At 37.6% G+C, this 21,719-nt stretch overlaps 1 protein-coding gene across 4 annotated transcripts in view; it reads left to right on the top strand.

Annotated features, from left to right (window-relative positions):
- The first annotated feature begins 256 nt into the window (after positions 1–256).
- Positions 257–21,719, top strand: part of UBE3A (ubiquitin protein ligase E3A) — a 91,692-nt gene continuing 70,229 nt past the window's right edge. For 3 of the 4 annotated variants that reach the window (XM_036842719.1, XM_036842718.1, XM_036842716.1), the window contains exon 1: positions 681–804. The gene's annotated coding sequence lies outside the window, so the exon portion shown is untranslated. Of the gene's footprint in view, positions 805–21,719 lie in introns of all 4 variants that reach the window. The other variant, XM_036842715.1, reaches the window with a different exon arrangement.

Consider the following 21,719-nt stretch of genomic DNA (forward strand, 5'->3'; position numbering starts at 1 on the left):
AACCCTGGTGGGACTCCGAGGAGGCGCTAGCTACTTCCCCTTCCCAACAGCCCCTGCGCTGGCGACGACGGCAAGCTGAAGGGGAGCGGAGGCGGCGGTGGAGGGCGGGGCAGAGCGCGGCGCCCTCCCTCGCGCACACCGGCCCCGCCCCGCGTCCGTGCGTCCAGGCCTGGAGCCCTCGCCCGGCCGGGTGGCGCGCGCTGCCTGCCGGGATACTCGGCCCGCCCAGGCCGTCCTCCCCGCTTGCGCCGCGGCCGCGAGATCCGCGTTTTTCCCAAGATGGTGGCGCTGGGCTCGGGGTGACTGCAGGAGAGGAAAGAGCCTGACTCCCCTTCGCCGGAACCTCGACACACCGCCCTTCTCTTGCTCGCGCACCCCGCCTCCGCGTAGCTTTCCGCCGGCTCGGGCGCCCGCCATCCGCCGCCGCGCCGACTTGCGCTTCACCTCTGCCGACCCGGCGCTCACGGCCGCGGGCGGCGGCGCCTCTCTCGGCTCCTCTTCGGGGCTGTGCTCCGACCACCTCGCACCTAGCCCCGGCCAGGCGGGCCCCGTAGCCCCCCGGTGCGGACAGGCAACGGCGGAGCGGCGGCTGGCGACGAGCGCGGGGTTTTCTGCGGCCCCTGCGCCTCCTTTCCCGGTCTCGGTCTCCGGAGAAGGAAGCGCGGGTCCCGCATGAGCGCCGGCGGTGGCGGCAGCGAAAGGGAACGAGGCGGTGGCGGGCGGAGGCGGCGGGCGAGGGCTGCGACGACCAGTGAGGCGGCTGCTGCTGCGGGGGCCGCAGCCCAGGCGCGGGGGCGACGACAGGTCAGTGTGGCTGAGGACCGGGCCTGGGCCGGGGCGGCCGGGTGGCACCTCCCATCGTCTCCTCGGCCGCCCAAGTTCCCCTTCGGGGCAGGCTCTGGCGAGGGTAGGGACGCCCCCACCCCCGCGGGGGCGAGTGTTTGGGGGCGCGCGCGGTCTGGAGAGGCCGGTGCCAGAAGTAGGCCTCTGCTAGCAGCGGCTGCTGCTGCTCCTGCCGTGACTGTCAGTCCTGGCTGGGCGCCGCAGGGAGGGAGGGTTTTGTCGCCCGAGGGGACACGAGCGGGCCCGGGGCGGGGCGTGCTGGCCGTCGAGAGGTGGCCCTTCTTGGAGCGGGGCTCGCAGAGCCGGCCTGGGCCTCAGGCTGGGAAGGGCTGGCGTTTTCCTTCCAAGGGGAGCTCTTCCTCGGTGTTTTCCAGGTTTTGGCCTTCTTGATGAAGAAATATTTAGATGTGTGCTTTGGTGGGTTGGGGTTTTGGGGGTGGACTGGTGGGGAGGGAGGGCGGATGAAGTGGTAAATCAAGCCCAAGGGTTGTGTTCACAGATTACTCATGGCGATTCTGAAATTAAACGTGAGCTACTGGGCTTGCTGGAGACTATTAAATGCAAACCTGCAAACAGTTGGCCCTTTTTTTTCTAGTTGAGAAAATGAAAAGGACTCGTCATGGTGTGGAGGATTTTGTTGGTAAAGTCAGAATTTAATGCGACAGACGTTTTGGTCCATAAAATTGTTAAAAATAATTTTAATATGGACACTGTTTGGTTAATCTTAGAATCCTTGAAAGATAATTTAGTTTCCGAATTTTTTAAAACGTTCGATGGATATGTTAAAAAAAAATTACGAAGTCTGTTTGTTATTATATTTATTAAGTGGCTAGGGTGCCGTCGAGAATGTCAGCTAATAGCATATGGGGCTTACAGTCCAAAGTTACCCTCCATCAATCAGAAAGGAATACAGGTATGACCCATAATTTCGGATCATTCCACTATCTGCAATATTGAGAGAAGCAGCAGATTACTCCAGAATTTTGTCTGGGGGCAGGGGGGAGAAGGGGGATTGAAATGGAAATGACCTAAAGTTCAGAAGTACAACTGTTAAAAAGTTACCTGTGAAAGACCCTTGAGATAGCCAGTAAATGTTGTCAAGTGATTTGGACAAGAGGGCTGAGAAGTGTTTATCTCACACCTCTGACGAGTAAGTACCCTTACTTAAGAGATTATTTTGTAAACCATGTAAAAAAGTTTAGAGTTTAGGAAGATAAAAAGAAGTGGAAATAACTTTGGAATTAGATCCTGCTTGTAAATCTGAACTGCTTATCACATTTTTAATGAAATGAATACAGTATTAATGATGGTGCTGATAAGTCCAAAGAATGACCAGAAACCCATTAAAGAAATTATTAATCATGACAAAACAGAAACAAGAAGTAGCTTGAAGAAATAATGATCTCAGGGCTTCCCTGGTGGTCCATTGGTTAAGACGCTGGGCTCACAATGCAGGGGGCGGGGGTTTGACCCCTGGTCAGGGCACTAGATCCCGCATGCCACAACTAAGAGACCGCATGCCGCAGCTGTAACCCGGCATAGCCAAATGAATAAATATTAAAAAAAAAAAAACTTAAACTCCTGTGGCACTAAAGGAATGCTTTAAATAGCAAACCAAAAACAATTTTAAAAAAATTAAAAAATTAGAATGTAAACCATGAAAGTGTTATTGTGTCAGTATTTACTAAGTAGCATTAATGTGCTGAGTAGCATGTACACCATCTTCTGACATTGCTGGGTTACTGAGGAGTTTACACAATTTACAATGTTCTGATTCCTTTTCACAGGTTTTATATGCTGCTTGTATTTCATATCTCTTAAATTTACACTTTCTTTCATGGCTTAAAAAATAGCTTCTTAAGTAAGTAGTCAGAAGCGAGAGGAAGACACATTCTCATCCCACTTGCCCAGTCCATTTAACAAGATTTGTTGGGTACCTACAGTGTCTTTGACACATAACATTTAATGTTTTATTCCTTAAACCATAGATCATTTCTAAATGACTCCTCCTCTCTCCCCTCCAAAAACAATCCCCTCTCCCCTTAAAAAAATATTTGGAATAATTTGCTGTTTCTCTCAATATGCAGTCAGTGGAATAATCTAAAACTCTGGATCATACCTAAATTTTTCAGCCCAAACACTTACAAGTAAGTGTCTGTTTTCTTAAATGATTACTGGTCATGTTCTTCAGTCATGTTGTGCCCTTTTGTTTAGACCTGTAGTTGTATAGGTCAAAATGTAGAAACATGACATTAAGTATACATATGCAGCTGTTGAAAAATTAGTTTTATGATTTTTATGAGTGAAGACCAATTTTCAGAAGCGATTTTTCAAGTAAAATACTTGGGTAAAGTTTTAGATGCTCTTTTCATGATGATTCAGGACGACAAAGTTTTGGCTGATTTTGACAGTCCCTGCTCTCTCCCCACTGCAAATGTAAAGGTAAACTATAAAAACCAAAGACATTATGGTATGTATAGCGTAAATAGCTTTGGAGTTAGATCCTGCTTTTAATTCTGGCTTACCCCTGGTTGTCTGACCCTTGGCAAGTTACTTAATCTCGAGCTGCAAGTTTTGTCATCTGTAAAATGGGGTGGTGAGACTAACTCAGAGGTGTGAGGATTAAAGCATGTGAAATGCCTAACACATAGGCACTTAATAAGTATTATCCTTTGAAGTCTTCCTACCCAGTTTTTCTGAATGTTCTCAAAGCACCGTATAGACAGTGGAGTCTAACATATTATCCTTTACATTGTTATTTTGATTACTGGTTTTGAACTCACTTTTTAAGGACAGGGACTTCTGGTGTTTACCAGAGAGTGTGTTACCAGAGTATGGATGACTTAGTTATCAGCTAACATTTATTAGGTATCTACTGTGGCTACTCTGAGCTGAGCTTGGTGTAGGGGCTATAAAGACAAGACTCATGTCTCTGTCTTTTGGAAGTGTATAGTCTAGTGACTTTCTCCATATAACACTTTTTGTGAAACCCTGTCAAATAATGGAACCCCATTCTCCTGGTGCCCTTCCACTCCTCAGGCAGTTCTGTGGACTCAACACCTCCTACTCCCAGCTCCTGTTCTAAAGAATATTGTTTTACTGCTTCCATTATACACTGTCTGGCACATGTTAGATACTTCATATCTTGGTCCCAATCCTCCACCCAATATCTGGCACATAGTGTGTTAGTGTTTGTGTGTATGTATACGTATAAAAAAAATAAATTTACTTTGGCAAGTTGCCTGTAAATACTCTGGTATTTTTCTGGGACAGTCATCATTCTGTCTTCTGGTTATAAGTTCACAGAAGTTGCGAGTCTGAGTAGGGCTATTCCTGTTTTACACATGAGGAAATTGAAGTGCAGAGCTTTAAGATGGTTTTCTTAAAAGTCACCAGGTGGCAGAGCCAGGGCACATTTTGAGCCTCTGGACTCCAGGTCAGGACTCTGCACACAATGGTACATGTTCTGTCTTACCTGTTGGGAGGAGTGTTACTTTGCTTTGAGAATGCCCACCCACCTTATTGCAGTTAAGTGAGTGTTTTCTATGATATTAGTAGAAGGCACCCTTCAACAAGATGCCTTTTCTGACTATAGCAGTTACTGGAGGAAGTGGGGCTTTTTCTTCTAATAAAGAAAATAAAGTAAAATTACAGTAAGTGGAAATAGTGTTAATCTACAAGCATATATCCTATGTCCAAAACATGAGATGTTTGAAATACTTAAAGATACTACATAAATAGTTTTTTCTTTCTTCTTTTTTTTTTTTGGCCGCACCACGCAGCATGTGGGATCTTAGTTCTAGGGATAGAACCCATGCCCCCTGCAGTGGAAGTGCGGAGTCTTAACCACTGGACCACCAGGGAAGTCCCTATAAATAGTTTTTTAATGAGATGACTTACAAATACATGATAAATTTCTTTGCCAACTTTTCATTTTCATTTAATCTCAAAATTGTCACTTACAGTGCTTTGATCTGAGTTATCTGTTATCTTTAACACATAAATACCATTATGGATACTAAGTTAAAAAAAAAAGATCATTAAGTATAAGGTCTATCTGAAAATGAAATAAGGCTAGTACTTTTTTTTTTTTTTTTTTTTTACTGCTGTTTGCACCTGAGATTTAGCTGACAGTTATTACTGTTTGATTCTAAGCCTTGTGACTGTGAACGCCCTAAAGTTATATATAAAATTTTAAGTGCTTCAGAGTCTCAACAGGTTCTGTGAACGAAAGCCATGGAGAACCATTGATGTGGAGGAAGAAGCACTAACTTTGGTATCAGAAGACTGTGGGTTCATCCTTCTTCTCTAGCTTCCTAGCTGGGCATGAGTAGGCCATTTAGCTTTCTAAGCCTTGGTTCTGTTCCTTCTGTCAAGTAAAGGCGATACTTGCTTTGTTTCTGAGGAATGATTTTCAAATGAGATCATTCTTGAAAAAGTAAATTAATGGTACTCTATAAAGTGACCTTATAACTGATTTAGTGACTTGCCCAAGAAAACAGGTTGGTTAGTGGTGGACAGACGGTTGGAACCTTGGTATATTTTCATGCTTTTCTCTACTAACATTTTTAACCTTTCCATAGATATATTATTTTTGGAAATACTTAGTATGTGAATTTATTTTATATTTGGTAACTACATTTGAAATAAACAGTAGATCTTAATAGTTAGTGATGTGATTCAGTATTATTAGTCCAAAGTCAAATCACTTCTGTAATTTGCTTTACTTTTGACCTCTCCTGTTAATGTGATAAAGGCAAGTGAATCATAAGGTTGACCTGAAAGGAAAAGAGGTTTTGGAGACTTAGAACCTTACTAGATAAAATTATTCCTGAAGTTCAATTTTAGGAAATCTTCGGAATCTCATATAAGATGTCATATGTGGATTGTGGAAGAGAATCCTAAGTAAGACTTCATTAATTAAAGTCAACATCTGTGCTGCAAATAAAGCAAGGAGGTGGTGTACAAGCCCTGAACACTTAACCCAAGTAGGATAGAAATCTTTCAATGAAACTCTTGGCTTGCCAGTGTGGAGACTACTGTGGTGACTCTTAACAGTTCATTGTGTTCCAGAAGTTGATCTTCTGTACCCTTTGGGAACAGATGAGGTTAGTCAAGCACAGATCCCTTTATGTTACAGAAATAAAACATGAAACTTTTTTTTTTGACCTGTCTCTTTGTGGTATGCAGTCTTGTAGCTCTTTTTAAGGTCTTAATAGGTGCCCATTTTTCATACTTGCAGTAATTCAGAATGTTCCTTTTCACATTTGAGATGAGTAGTGCTGCACACAAATTACATAGCTAGGGGCTGAATGAAGATGCTACCAGTACTTTACACATATTCTTTTCATTTGTTGACTTTTGTCTCCTTGTATCAAAAAGAATGGCTTATCCATTTCAAGTTTCTAATAGACTTCTACTTCAGCAGTCTCCTTCTTGAATGTGAGAAAGTAGTCTTAGGATTAATTGCCCTTGTGAGCTGTAGCCAATATGCTAACTCATTTATTTTTATATTCTTTGTGATGCAGGGTAAATTCTGAGTTTTCCTTCCAAATTAAATATACAAACAGTACAAAGAATAATATAACAACCGTGTATGTACCACTCAGTATGGACAAATGTCACATTTTGTCACTTGCACTCTTTAGCACCCTTTCTAAAAGGGATGTTCTTTATTTTCTTCTCAGATGATAGCTCTAGCACTGCAGGTACCACTACAGGAATTTCTTGATACAACAAATACTTTCCTATCTTGTATCATATGTAAAGCATAATCCTGTTTTTTTGGAAGGGAAAGGATGAGATGCCCAGCAGTGTTTTCTATATAAAGCTAATGGGTCACAGGGAGAAATTTGGGTTATTTCCAGCTTATTAATTACTTTAGTACTTTTTTCTTAGGAATTCTATTTGTTGTGCCTTGTGTGTGTATTTGCCAATATTGATAACCTTACAGTGTGCCATGAATAAGGATACTAAATATTTACCTTTGCTAAATAAAGTTTTTGTTTTGAGAATTAAAAACTACCTGTCTTTTGAACACCTATTGTATGTGACATGTATACTAATTGATAAATCCCATTTCACACAAAGAATATTTAGGTAACATTTTTTCTAGTTTTCTGAAGTGAGCTGATAATGTGCCATATTCCATGTTGGTGATAGAAAACTGTGCTGTTTAAGATAATCCAAATTTAGAGCTCCTAAGAAATGAAAAGCTTCCCTAATTAGTTAAGCTGCTTCATTCATACTCAATTTCTTACACATTTTGCTATGTCTGTAACATATTGTTATAGAATGTTTATGTCCCCCCCCAACCCCCAAATTCATATGTTGAAATCCTGACCCCCCATTGTGATGGCATTAGATGGTAGGGCCTTTGCGAGTTGATTAGGTCATGAGAATGGAGCCCTCATGATGGAATTAGTGCCCTTTAAAAGACCCCAAAGAGTTTCCTCCCTCCCTTCTGCCATGTGAGGATCTAGCCATAGGATGGCCATCTATGAAGCAGGAAGGTGATTCTTGCCAGACATCACATCTGCCGGTGCCTTGATTTTGGAATTCCTAGACTCCAGAACTGTGAGAAATTTTTGTTGTTTATACACCATCCAGTCTATGGTATTTTGTTATATAAGCAGCCTAAATGGACTAGGACACATATCAAACATGTTTAAAGAACAGAGAAGGAAAATAGAAAATTAAATGGATAAAATTTGGTAGCTAACATTAGGGGTACATTGTCCTTGATAAAATGAAACTGCTTTTTTTTTTTTTTGAATTGTTGAATTTTATTTTACTTTTTATACAGCAGGTTCTTATTCGTTATCTATTTTGTACATATTAGTGTATATATGTCAATCCCAATCTCCCAATTCATCCCACCACCACCACCACCGCCCCCGCCACTTTCCCCCCTTGGTGTCCATACGTTTGTTCTCTACATCTGTCTCTATTTCTGCCCTGTAAACAGGTGGAACTGCTTCTTAAAAGTTGACTTTAATGCTGACATGAGAACACTTAAGTATAATATATTAGAAAAGCTGAGCAAACATTAGACTTTCATAGACATAAAACTAGATTTCTGCATTTAAAAACATCTATTTCTTTAAATTTAATTATTACCCAGTGCACTATATTTCATATTATCTTCAAAATAAAAAGTAAAATCTTAGAGTTTCATTTAACTCAGTATCTGAGTCAGTCTCCTCCCTCCTCCTCAAAATTCCTCTTCCATGTTTTGGGTAGATGAAGGGTAGGGAGGGGTGAACTTAAAAGTAGATGGATCTCAGTTGTAAAATATTGATAGGTAGGTCACTTACCTCAGCTGAAATTAAACAATTTATTTACTCCTGGATTGAAGATTCTATGTGAACACTAAATATTTGCTGTCTCTCTCTCTCTCTTTTTTTTCTGTGTGCTGTTTTAGTTATTTATAAGTACTGGATGAATGAGCTACTTTTTAGTTAGTTCAGGACTACTTTTAGATATCTGCTGTGGGCTAATGCACTATGATCAGGATATAATGAAGTATCATCAGGAACAATCCTCTAGGCCTCAGAACTTCAAGTAATTTTAAGTAAAGATGGACTAGGGGTCAGCCTGGACAGTGGGCCAGAGACCAACTTTACTGCCTATTCCTGTGCTGAATTTGACAAGGCACTCCTAGGAGAGTGTGTGTGTGTGTGTGTGCGCGCGCATGTGCGCACACATGCCCATTCCATATTACTAGCTGACACCAGATTTTGAGAAATTGGGGCTGATCACTATTCAGCCTACCAAGGTTTTCTCTCCAGCGATCAAGGTCTAATACCCTTAAGTGCTTTTTTAGCTACATAGTATGTGTTTAAAATGGCGTTGACTACAATAGTATTTATTTTGTGTTCTTATTCTGATATCTTTCCTTAGTTCTTTTATAAAGGAAGTAGGTTGGATTAGATGATCTCCAAAGTAATTTTCGGCTTGGATAGTATATGCTCATTTTTTTCTTTTTAAAATATTTGTATATATTTTAATTAAAAAAGAAAACATTTAAAACAGAGTAAATAATGTAGCAGGTACTCATTTACCTCTCACTCAGAACTATAAATTATGCCAATTTTGATCCTCAGCGAACCAGATGCAGTCTTACATATGCACTTGTAGCCACCTCACCCCCAAGTCCTATTACCTTCTCTCTTTACCCAAGGTAATAACTATCCCGAGGTTCTTGAATTTCGTATCCTTGTTTATACTTTTACTCTATATGTGTACTTGTATCTGTAAATGCTATATATGATGTTGGATTTTGTGTTTTAAAATTTTTACAAAATGATATTGTTACTGTACAGCTCTTTCATCAGCTTTTTTTTTTTTAAACTTTTTTGGGATATGTATGTTGATGCATGTAGCTCTAGTTTATTTGGTTTAACTGCTGTATAGTACTCCATTGTACGATATATCAAATAAAGGTGTCCCACTACTAATGAATATTTTGAGTTGTTTCCTTTTTCGCTATTATAAACGATGCTGCAGTGATCATGTTGACATTTCTTTGTGCATGTATTTCTTTGGGAAGATTCATGGAAGTGAAACTGCTGGGAAATAGATTGTGAATAACTTTACTGGATGTTGCTAAATTCTTCTCTAAAATGGTTATGTCAGTATATACTTTATCAGCAGTGTATGGACATTTCTTTTTCCAGCATCCTAGCCCATACTTGAGATTGTCAGATTTAAAAACTTCTGCAAATTTGATGGGTGTGAAATTTTAGCAAAATATTACTCTCATTTTAGCATTTCCTTGATTATTAATTCTGGGTGGTGGATGTATGGATATGAATTTTATTATTTTCTGTATGTTTTAAATGTTTCATAAATTAAAGAAATGGTTTAAAAGAAAATAAGAGACACCGTGTTATGCAGCATTTATGTTGTAAAGGATCTTGGAGATCATCTCACCCAACATTCTTTATAATGCAGCCGGGAAAGTTATCAGAATAAGAATAAAATATAAAACCCTACTTATTGTTCATTGTGATATTCTCTTTTGGGATATATCTCAATTTTTGAAGTGAAGCTCATGAGTCTTTTCTTTTATGATTTCTGTTTTTTATTGAAGAAATCCCCCTTTAATATTGTCTGCTAGTAGTTGAGAGGTTTTTGTTGTTGTTTATTTTTTTGCATTTAGGTCCATCTGGGAGGGAGTTAGGAATCAAATTTTTTTTAATATGAAAAACAAGTTGTCCCAACATTAAGTATTGAATCTTTTCCCCATTAATTTTTTAAAATATCACCTGTATCATCTGCCAAATGCTTGGGTTTGATTTTAATTTTTTAATTTTTTTTTTAAACACTGGTACTACATTGTTTTATTTCAGATAGCTTTATATTAAACTTTGAAGTCTGAGTCAAAGCCTACTCCTTTATTTATTTTCAGAACTTTTATTCTTCTTAGACTTTCACTCTTCCATAATAATTTAAAACCAGTGTATCAAGTTTCTTTGGGGATATTAATTGGAATTGCATTGAATACATAAATTAACTTGAGAATTGACATAGTTTATCTTGCCATTTAGTCTGTATTTTACAGTTTTCTTCCTAAATTCCTTTTATACATACCTTGTTAAATTTATTCCTAGATATTTGATCTATACATATTTTTTTGCACTGTAAATAGGATCTTTTTTCTGTTACATTTGATCATTGCTGGTGTTAATTTTGTATCCATTAACTTGGGTGAACTCCATCAGTTTTATTAGTTTATAATTCTTTTAGATTATTATAAACAAATAACAACTCTGTCTTTTCCAGTGAACTTTTAAAAATACAAGTCTAACTTTGTTACTTTCTTTTTAAAACTATTCTTTGGCTTTCTGTGGCTTTTAGAATAAAATGCAGAATCCTTAATTGGTCTACAAGGTCCCATCTGATCTGGATTCTCTCTGCTTCCTCAGATTTAATTCACACTCTCCTTTGTTTAGAACCACCTAACAATATTGGCCTTTTTTCAGTTTTTTGAACTATCCAGGCTCCTTGTTGCAAACCTTTTGCCCAGTGCATTTCAGTCTGCCTAGAACACAGTTAGCCAACAAATTTTACCCATCCTGTAGGGCTCAGCCTAAATATTACTCAGGGAAGCCTTCCTTTTAGAATCTCTTTGTACTTACTAGTATTAGGGCTTTCTTGTATGGTATAGTTATTGAATTCTGTGTTTCCTGAATAAGTACTTAGCTCAACTGACATTAAATAATTACTTTTGAATTGAAGGTTCAATGAGAAAAATAAATGTCGATCTCATTTTTTTTCATGTGCAGTTTCAGGCATTTGTGAGTGTTGGATGAATGAATGTTCATTTACTGATAGATAAGAACTGCATTTTTTTTCCAGTTAGAGAAATATTACTCCAGTTGATAAACTGCTCAGAAGAAAATTTGTAATTAGGCTACACTTTAGTGTTTTACCAGACATTAATAGAAAATTAAATGTTCTCAATGTTTAATATTTACGTCCTTCGAGTATGGATGGTCTTTAGAAAAACAATTTTCTGTCTTTTAACAGATGCAGTGTAGTTCACTTAAAATTATATGTTGTGAATTTTTAAAAGCATTTTGAAGTTAAATTAGAAGCTAATGGTCTTTTGTCCTTAATTCAGATTTTATGAGTTTAGATGCTACATTTGATAGATGAAATGTAATAAATTAAATGTAAAATAGTGTTCAGGATTATTTCTAGGAAAACTCACCTACCTTTAGTTATTTTAGTATATTGCATTATAAATATTTTGTGTGTGTGCGCTGAATGCTAATGTAATTCTGTGTTTAATTTTAGGTTAAGCTCTATGTAAGATTGAACTCAATTTAACTATTGTACAGAAAGAACCCAGAGGAAAATTTCAGAATAATAAGTCATTGGGACTATGTGTGTGGCACATTGCTTCTGTTTTCAGATCATGGAATTGTTGATTGCAATAAGTGATTTATAATTAACGTCAGGAAATTGAAATAATTCTGGTAATTTGGAATTTTTAAAGACTTTTCATAGATGACACTTGGGATCTACACTGAGATAAGATTTTCTCACTGCTAGTAAGTCACATAATAAACACAAGTAAATACTGGGGAAAGATAGCATTTTAATGTTGGCAGATCATGAGTTTACCTTTTATAGTTTTTCAAACAGGTAAATAGCATAGTTTGTTTACTTTTGGAAATGTTCACAGAACCCAGAGAGAGGGGAGGGCCAAGGGTCACATTAGAGAGTTCTGTTCTTTTCCAACGCACAGTGATTGTGATCCGAAAATTTTACTCCTGTTGACCATACACCTAGATTTGCCGGCGCAGCCTCAATTTTAAATGTTAGGTTATTCCTGTAAATCATAAAACCAGAAATCCTGGAACTTTCATATTTCCAGAGAGCCTTTATATGTCGTGGTTGGTTGCCCCTCCCCTCAAATATTGGTGTGTAGAATTAATTATTTTTGAGAATAAGGAAATACAGAAAAAAAATACGTATTTTTAAAGTATAAAAAGAAGTGAAAGTTTCCTCTTCCTTTCTTAGCCAGTTCCAAAACTTAACGGTTGTTCAATTTAAATGTAGAAAAACATAAGAACACCTGGTGAATACCAAACAAATACATCTGTGTAAGTACAGATACTTGTAATTTTTTTCTTTTTTGAGGTGGTTTATAAAAAATCATTCCATACACTTTTTATAATTTCCAGCTTTATTGAGATATAATTCACATACCATAAATTCCACCCTTAAGAGTGGGTCTTAGTATATTCAATTGGCAACTATCACCATTATGTAAGTTTAGAACATTTTCATCATCCCCAAAAGAAACCCTGTACCTGTTAGTAGTCATTCACCATTCTTTCCTTCTTCAGCCCCTGAAGAGTGGCAACCACTAATCTGCTTCCTTACTTTATGGGTTGCCTATTCTGGACGTTTCATATAAATGGAATCATAAAATATATGTCCTTTTGTGTATGTCTTCCTTTACTTAAATGATATTTTGGAGGTTCATATTACATTGTATGAGTATACACATACTGTTTATTCAGTAATCAGTTGATAACTTTGGATTGTTTCCATTTTTTGGTTATTATGAATCATGTTATGAACATTCATATATAAGTTCTTGTGTGGACATATATCTTCATTCTCTTGGGTAAATACCTAGGAGTGAAACTGTTGGGTCTTAGCTAACTGTGTTTAACATTTTGAGGAACTGCCAAACATTTTTTCCAAAGTGGCTGCAGTATTTTACAGTTACATCAGCAGTATATGAGGGTTCTTTCTAATTATTTCCTTGCCAAACCAATTGTCTGTTCCTTTTATTTTAGCCATCTTGTGGACGTGAAGGTATCTTTTTGATTTTGATTTGCATTTGCTAAATGACTAATGATCATCATTTCATGCCCTGATTGTCCATCTTCAGAGATCTATTTAGATTCTTTGCTGTTTTAAAATTGGGTCATTTTTCTTTTTATTGTTGGCTTTTAAGCGTTTTTATATGTTCTGGATACAAGTCTCTTATCAGATATATGATTTCCAAGTATTTCCCCCCCAAAACGTTGTTTTTTCACTTTCATGATTGTTTCCTCTGAGGCACACAAGTTATAAATTTTGGTGAAGTCCTGTTTGTTTTTCTTTTGTTGTCGTTGGTGTTGTTTATTGTGTTGGCCAAAAAGTTCATTCGGGTTTTTCCATACATCGTATGGAAAAACCCGAATGAACTTTTTGGCCAACCCAATAAGAAACCATTGTCTGACCAGTCATACAGATTTATACCCATTTGCTTCTAAGAGTATTGTAGTTTTAGCTCTTACATTTATGTTTGTCATCTGTTTTGAGTTAATTTTTGCATATGGTGTTGTATAAGGTAGGGGTCCAACTTTATTATTTTTACATATAGATATCCAGCTGTCTCAGAAACATTTGCTGAAAAGACTATTCTTTCCCATTGAATTGTCTTGTTACCCTTGTTGAAAATCAGTTGGCCATAAATGTAACAATTTATTTCTGGACTCTCAGTTCTCTTCCATTAATCTGTATGTCTGTTCTTCAGCCACTAACACACATTCTTGGTTACTGTAGATTTGTAGTAAGTTTTGAAATTCGAAAATGTGAATATTCAAACTTGGCTCTTCTTTTTTTGGCTGTCTGGGTTCCTTGAATTTCTGTGTGAATTTTAGGGTTAGCTTGTCAATTTCTGCAAAAAGGGCAGGTGGGATTTTGATAAGGTGTGTGTTGAATCTGTAGGTCTATTTGAGGAGTATTGCTACCTTAGTATTATGTCTTTTGATCCATGAACATGGGATGTCTTTCTGTTTATTTAGGTCTTTAATTTTTTTGTGTGTTTTGTAGTTTTCGTTGTACATGTCTTACACTTCTGTTCAAAAGAAATGTATTTTGTTATATATTCTTAAGATTCATTCTTTTTGATGTTATTGCTTATGGAATTTTTCTTAATTTTATTTTCAGATTATTCATTGCTTGTGCATGGATTTTTGTCCTGAACTTGTATTCTGTACAACTTGTTTTTTTTCTCTCTTAACTATTTGTTATAGAAATCTTTTCCATGTGAGTGGTTACATGTGCATCTACCTCATTCATTTAGCAGATATTTATTGAGCACCTACTATGTCATAGGCATTTTTCTAGGTACTAGTGGAGACAGCATTGTACAAAATCCACCAAAACTCCTGTTTTCACGGAACTTACACTTAGTAGGGAAAGAGAGATCATAAACATCAAAAACAAGATATGTAGAATATATCGTATGTTGCATAGTACTTCTAAGGAGAAAAATAAGGGAAGTGGGATATGAAGTATTTGAGAGTGCAGGGGTTGAGTGCAAATTATAGTGTGGCCAGAGAAAACCTCACTGAGATGATAACTTGAGTAAAGAACTGAAGGAGATGCGAGAGCTAGACATGTGGATGACTGGGGGAAGAGTATTTCAGGCAAAGGGTGTAGTGAATAAGGAAACACTGAAGTGGGAGAGTGCCTGATGTGTTTGAGGAACAGTGAGGTGGCCTGTGGGGCTGTAGAAAAGTAAATGATGGAAATCGAGTCAGAAGGGGAATGTAGGATACAGATCATTTGGTCATAATAAAGAGTTTGACGTTTACCTCTGAGTGAGATGGGAAGCCATTGAAGGTTTTTGAGCAGAGTGGAAAGTTCTGATTTAGGTTTTAGCACGATCACTCTGGCTGCCATGTTGGTCGTAGATTGAAAGAGAAGGGCAGAATCAAGAGACCAGTTGGCAGGCTATTACAATACAGATAGGAGGTGATGATGGTGAGTTGGACAAGGTGAGGCCTATCAGGTTGGTGAGAAGTGGCTGAATTATTGATACGTGTTGAAATTATAGTCTGTAGGATTTGGTAATAGGTCAGATATAAGTGTGAAATAAAGGGAGAAGTAAAAGATGACACTGAGGTTTTGGCTAGAACAACTGAAAGTATGGAGTTGAACAATACTTTTTAATTACTGCATTAAATCTATGTATGGTATCACATGCCCACATAACTACAGGTAATTTTACCCTATTAGCTTGGTGGAAAGGGGAACAAAAGAAAAAACTCAAGAAAGAAAAGAATGTTTGATGTGGAACATATGTCCTGAAGTAAACTTGATAGAAGACTATCAATCTTATGACTTCTATCAGTCTTTAGAACTGAACTAGGAAACTAACTCAGAGTTCATAATATATTTTGGAACTCTTTATTGTGGAATTTAGGTTGTTTTCAATTTTTGATATTACAAATAATGGTACATATTATTTCTGTAAGGTAGATTTCTATAAAATGACTGTTAGACCATGAGGCTATGTCAGCTTAAAGATTTGATAGATACTGCCAATTACTCTTTAAAAAAATCTTTTTAAGCAAGTTTCATTCCCAACACATTGTATAGGTCTGCTGGTTTACCTCATTGTTTATTATATAGTATCTAGTCATGAAATTAAAATTTTTTGGTATAGGTAAATCTATCTGTCCTTTTTGGCTTCTGAGTTTCACCATGCTTACAAAGATAATACAGAAATCTCATACTTTCTAGCACTTCTGTGAGGTTACTTTATAGGTTTAGATTTATAGATTTAGATCTGAGTACATTCAGCATTTTTTTGAATATTGTATGATTTAGGTTTAGATTTGGATTGCATTTGGCATATATTTGGATGTTGTGTGAAAATATCTAACTTTTCTAAGTTCTAATATTTAAATATCCCCACTTGGGCAGCTAATTCTCTAGACCAGCGGTTCCCAACCTTTTTGGCACCAAGGACCGGTTTTGTGGAAGACAGTTTTTCCACGGACAGGGGGTGGAGGTGGGTCGGATGGTTTAGGTGGTAATGTGAACGATGGGGAGCTGCAGATGAAGCTTCTTCGCTTGCTCGCCTGCCGCTCACCTCCTGTTGTGTGGCCAGTTCCTGACAGGCTGTGGACCAGTACCGGTCCGGGGGTTGGGGACCCCTGCTCTAGACCACCTAAGGGATCCTTTCCCCACTGATTTAAAATGCCATCTTTTTATATATTGTTTTCATAAATTAAGAAAAAAATCATGTTTATTGAAGTAGTAATTTATATCCAGTAAAGTGCACCTATCTTTTTTTATTTTTAAAATTTATTTATTCATTTATTTAATTTATTTTTTTGGCTGCGTTGGGTCTTCATTGCTGTGCGCGGGCTTTCTCTAGTTGTGGCGAGTGGGGGCTACTTTTCGTTGTGGTAGCTTCTCGTTACGGGGCACTGGCTCTAGGTGCACGGGCTTCAGTGGTTTTGGCATGCGAGCTCAGTAGTTGTGGCTCACGAGCTCTAGAGCGCAGGCTCCGTAGTTGTGGTGCATGGGCTTATTTGCTCCGCGTCATGTAGGATCTTCCTGGACCAGGGATTGAACCTGTGTCCCCTGCATTGGCAGGTAGATTCTTAATCACTAGGCCACCAGGGAAGTCCCCATGCGGTAGTTTTATGTTTAAATTTATAAGGAACTGATGAACTATTTTCCCAGTGGTTGTACCATTTTGCGTTCTTACCAGCAATGTATGAGAGTTCCATTTCTTCCAAATCCTTGTCAGCATTTGATACTCTCAAATAAATTGCAGATCTTCTCATGGGTGTGTAGTGGTATCCCACTGCAGTTTCTTTTTCTTTAATTGTAGTATAATATGCATAACATAAAATTTACCATCTTAACCATTTTAACTGTACAGTTCAGTGGCATAAAGTACACTCACATTGTGCAGCCATCATTCTTAACCCATTTTTGAAACTTACTCATCATCTCAAACTGAAACTCCATCCCCATTAAACAGTAACCCCCCAATTTCTTCCTCCTCCCTCCAGCCCCTGTTCTACTTTCTGACTCTACGAATTTGACTGTTCTAGGTACTCACGTAAGTGGAATCATATGATGTTTGTCCTTTTGCTTTTGGCTTATTTCACTTAGCATAATGTCTTCAAGGTTCACCCATGTTACATTATATTTCAGAATTTCCTTTTTAAAGCTGAATAATATTCTGTTGTGTGTATATACCACATTTTGTTTAATCATTCTTTCATTGATGGAGACTTGAGTTCTGTCCTTCCTTTGGCTATTGTGAATAGTGCTGCTATGAACATGGGTGTTAAAAATAGATCTCTTCAAGTCCCTGCTTTCAGTTCTTTGGGGTATATATCTAGGAATGGAATTGCTGGGTCTTATAGTAATTCTGTGTTTAACTTTTTTGAAAACCAATATACCATTTTCCATAGCAGCTGTACTGTTTTACCTTCCCACAAGGGTTCCAGTTTCTCCACGTCTTTGCTAATACCTTGCTAATATGTTGTTTTTATTTTTTAAAAATAATTGCCAGATAATGAGTGTGAAGTGTCTTTGTGGTTTTAATTTACATTTGCGTGATGACTAATGATGTTGATGTTTTCATGTGTTAATTGGTCACATGTATGTCTTTTTTTGTTAGTATCCAAATATTTTGCACATTCTTTTTCTTTTCAGGATACAGGTCCTTTTTTAGACAGGCATGTATTCTGTATCATTACTGATTTTTTTTGGGGGGGATACTTTATTAATTAACGAGAGGAGTGTTGAAATCTTCAACTATAATTGTGAACCTGCTATCTTTTCTTTCACTTCTCTTCATTTTTGCTTCCATGTATTTTCTTTATTTATTCTTTTTAGTTTTTGGCTGCGTTGGGTCTTTGTTGCTGCCTGTGGACTTTCTCTAGTCGCAGCGAGCGGGGACTACCCTTTGTTGTGGCACGCGGGCTTCTCATCGTGGTGGCTTCTCTTGTTGCGGAGCACGGGCTCTAGGCGGGCTTCAGTAGTTGCAGCACACGGGCTCCATAGTTGCGGTATGTGGGCCCCTAGAGCGTGCGGGATACAGTAGTTGCGGTGTGCGGGCTCTGGGGCGTGCAGGCTTCAGTAGTTGTGGCACGCAGGCTCAGTAGTCGTGGCTCGTGGGCTCTAGAGCTCAGGCTCAGTAGTTGTGGCTCATGGGCTTAGTTGCTCCGCGGCATGTGGGATCTTCCCGGACCAGGGATCAAACCCATGTCCCCTGCACTGGCAGGCTGATTCTTAACCACTGCGCCACCAGGGAAGTCCCCATGCTTCATGTATTCTCAAGTTCTGTTATTAGATGCATTCACATTTAGGACTGGAAGATCTCCTTGATGAATTGATTCCTTATCATTAAAAAATGTCTCTGTTCTTTGGTAGTGTTTCTTGTCCTAAAGTCTGCTTTGTCTGGTATTAATAGAGCTACTTCTCCTTTCTTATGATTCGTGTTTGCATATTATATCTTTTGTTATCTCTTTACTTTCAACTTATATGCTATTATATTTAATAAGTCTTTTAGATAGTGTATAGTTGCATTTTTTTGATTTTTTACAATCTCTGCTTTTTAATTTGAGTCCACTTATATTTATTGTAATTTTCAATAGTAACACTACCAGGTTACTATTTGTTTTCTAGTTGTACAATCTATACTACTTTTTTTTCTTCCTTTCCTGCTTTGTTTTGGATTGAGCATTTTTTCGGAAGTCTGTTTTATCTCCACTATTAGCTTATACCTACCTCTGTTTTTTTTCCAGTGGTTGCACTAGTATTTACAGTATGCACCTTAGTTTATCTCAGTCTGCCTTCAAAATTAGACCTCTTAGAGTATAATGTAAGAATTCTAATACATTATAAATTCGTTTACCTTTTTGCCATTGTAGTCTTCCATTAATTCCCCAATAGAATTTCTGATTATTTCTTTAAACAGTCAATTGTTTTATAAAGAAATTTAAAAACGAAAAGCAGCATTCTTTGATGTTTTGCCCATATTTTCCATTTTCATTTCTTTTCCTTTGTGTAGATTTGTGTAGACTTTTTTCATGGACCTAAGTTTCTATGTGGTGTTGTTTTCCTTCTACTTGAAGAATTAAAAAATTTCTAAAGCACCAAGTCTATTGGCCAAAAAAACATTTCAGCTTCTATTTATATGAAAATGCCTTTATTTCACTCTTCAACATTTTATTAGGAAAATTTTCAGACTTACATGGATGTGAAATAATTGTAGAATGTAATTCCACAATTAACATTTTACTGTATTTACTGTCTTATATCTATCCATCTATTAATTTGTCTTACTATTTTTGATGTTTTTCAAAGTAAGTTGTAGATGTTAGAATATCTCATCCTTAACTTCATCATATATAGTCAACTAAAACTTAGAAATTTAGTATTGTTAACTGAATTTAGTATATTGTTCTGGTTATCTATTGCTCCCTAACAGATCACTCCAAACTTAGTGTACCCCAAACATCAGCAGTCATTTATTTTGCTTATGAATCTGTACTTTTGGCAGAGACTGGCAAGGATAGCTTGTCTTGACTTCAAACATGTCAGCTGGAGTTGTTTGATAACTGAGGTAACCTGATAAGTCGAGGCTGTTATCATCTAAAGGCTTGCTCACACATCTGGATATTGATGCTGGCTGTCAGGACTTCAACTGGAGCTCTGGTCTAGAACACTTAGATGTTGCTTTTGTATATGGTTGCTTGACTTCATTGCCAAGTGGCTGGCTTCAACACTGTAGAGTGGCTGCGTTCCAAGAGTGAGTATCTCAAGAGACCAAGGCAGAAGTGCATGGCATTTTTATAACTTAGCATCAAAAGTCTAGCTTATAAAAGAGCACAGACTTCCACCATACTTTATTGATTGAAAGTCACCGAGGCTGCTCAAATTCAAGGAGAAGGCACATAGACCCCACCAGCTGATGGGAGAATGCCAATGTTAACCTTGTAAGAAGAGCATGTGGGATGGATTATATTGTGGGTGGCCATCTTTAGAAAATACAGTCTGTCACATATACCATTCCATGTGTGTTGACAAATGCTTACATCTTTGCAACACAAAGTCCTATCAAGTTATGGAACCTGTACCCCTTCCTAGCCATTTCCTGTCCCCACATTACCCACACCCCCAAGTCAATCATTGTTCTGATCACTTTAACATAGATTAGTTTAGCTTGCTCTAGAATTCCATATAAATATAAATCATGGTACTTATTTGTATAAGGTTTCCCTTAGCATAATGTTTATGAAATTCATCTATGGTACTGCATGTGTCAGTAGTTTGTAACTACATTCTTCTCTTAAGGGACACCTGGGCTATTTTCAGTTTCTAGCTGTTGTGAAAAGCCTTCAGTGAACAGTTGTGTGAAAGACTTTGTGTAGATATATTTGGTTTCTTTGCTCTTGGGTAAATACCTAGGAGTGCAGTTTGGGTTATAAGATAGTTGCCAGATCTTTTCCCCAAATTGGTTGTTTTGTTTTATACTCTTACCAGCAATTATATGAGAGTTTCCAGTTGTTCTACATTCTTGTCAGCATTCGGGACTGTCAGTCTTTTTGACGTAGCCATTCTGGTAGATGTATAGAGGTTTATCTTCATATTTTGAAGGATATTTATCAGTTGATATATAACTCTAGGTTGACATTTTTTTTTTCAGCATTTGTTTCTGATGAGAAGTCTGTGGTTATACTTATCTTTCTTCCTCTGTACTTAAAGTCTTTTTATTTACCTCTGGCTTTTCTTTAAGATTTTCTCTTCATTGCTGGTTTTCTTTGTGATTATCCTGCTTAGGATTTATTGAGTTTTTGGTTTTGTTTTTTTGGTCTGTGTTTATGTTTTCATCAAATTCGGAAAAGTGTCAGTCATTATTTCTTCACATGTATTTTTTTAAAGTTAGCTCTCTTCCTTCTACACTCTTTTTTCCAGGGTTACTCTGGTTACATGTATAATGTTAGACTATTTGATATTATCTTCAGGTCATTAACATTTTTAGTTTTTTTTGGTCTCTCTGTGCTTTAGTTTACTAAAGTTTAGTTTAGTTTAGTTTACTTTTCACTGTCCTTTTTTTTCCCCTGCAGGGTCAAATACTTTCAGATATTTTATATATTTATATAAATATGTATATATTTATTTACTTTTTGTATTTCTAGACGTTCCATTTGATTTGTTTTCATGTATTCCTTTGAATCCTTGAACATATTTATAATAGCTATTTAAAAGTTCTTGTCTACTGATTCTATCAATTCTTTCATTTCAGGGTCTATTGATTGGTTTTTCTGTTGGTTATGGGCCGTCTTTTCCTGCTTACATATTTAGTACTTTCCTATTGGATACTGAACATTGTTATAGTCTATTGTTGAGTGGTTGGATTTTGTTGTCTTTTAGAGTGTTAAACTTTGTTTTGCCAGCAAGCTAAGTAACTCGCTGGTCAGCTTGATCCCTTCAAGGCTTTATTAGGGTGTATCTAGAGAAGACTTTACTTTAAGGCTGGTAGCTACTACAAATGCATGGCCCTTCTTAGTTCTCTACTAAATGTCCCCAGTGTCAGCATATTC

This window comes from Balaenoptera musculus, chromosome 2 (genome assembly GCF_009873245.2).
Source record: "Balaenoptera musculus isolate JJ_BM4_2016_0621 chromosome 2, mBalMus1.pri.v3, whole genome shotgun sequence".
In the NCBI taxonomy this organism is placed as follows: domain Eukaryota; kingdom Metazoa; phylum Chordata; class Mammalia; order Artiodactyla; family Balaenopteridae; genus Balaenoptera; species Balaenoptera musculus.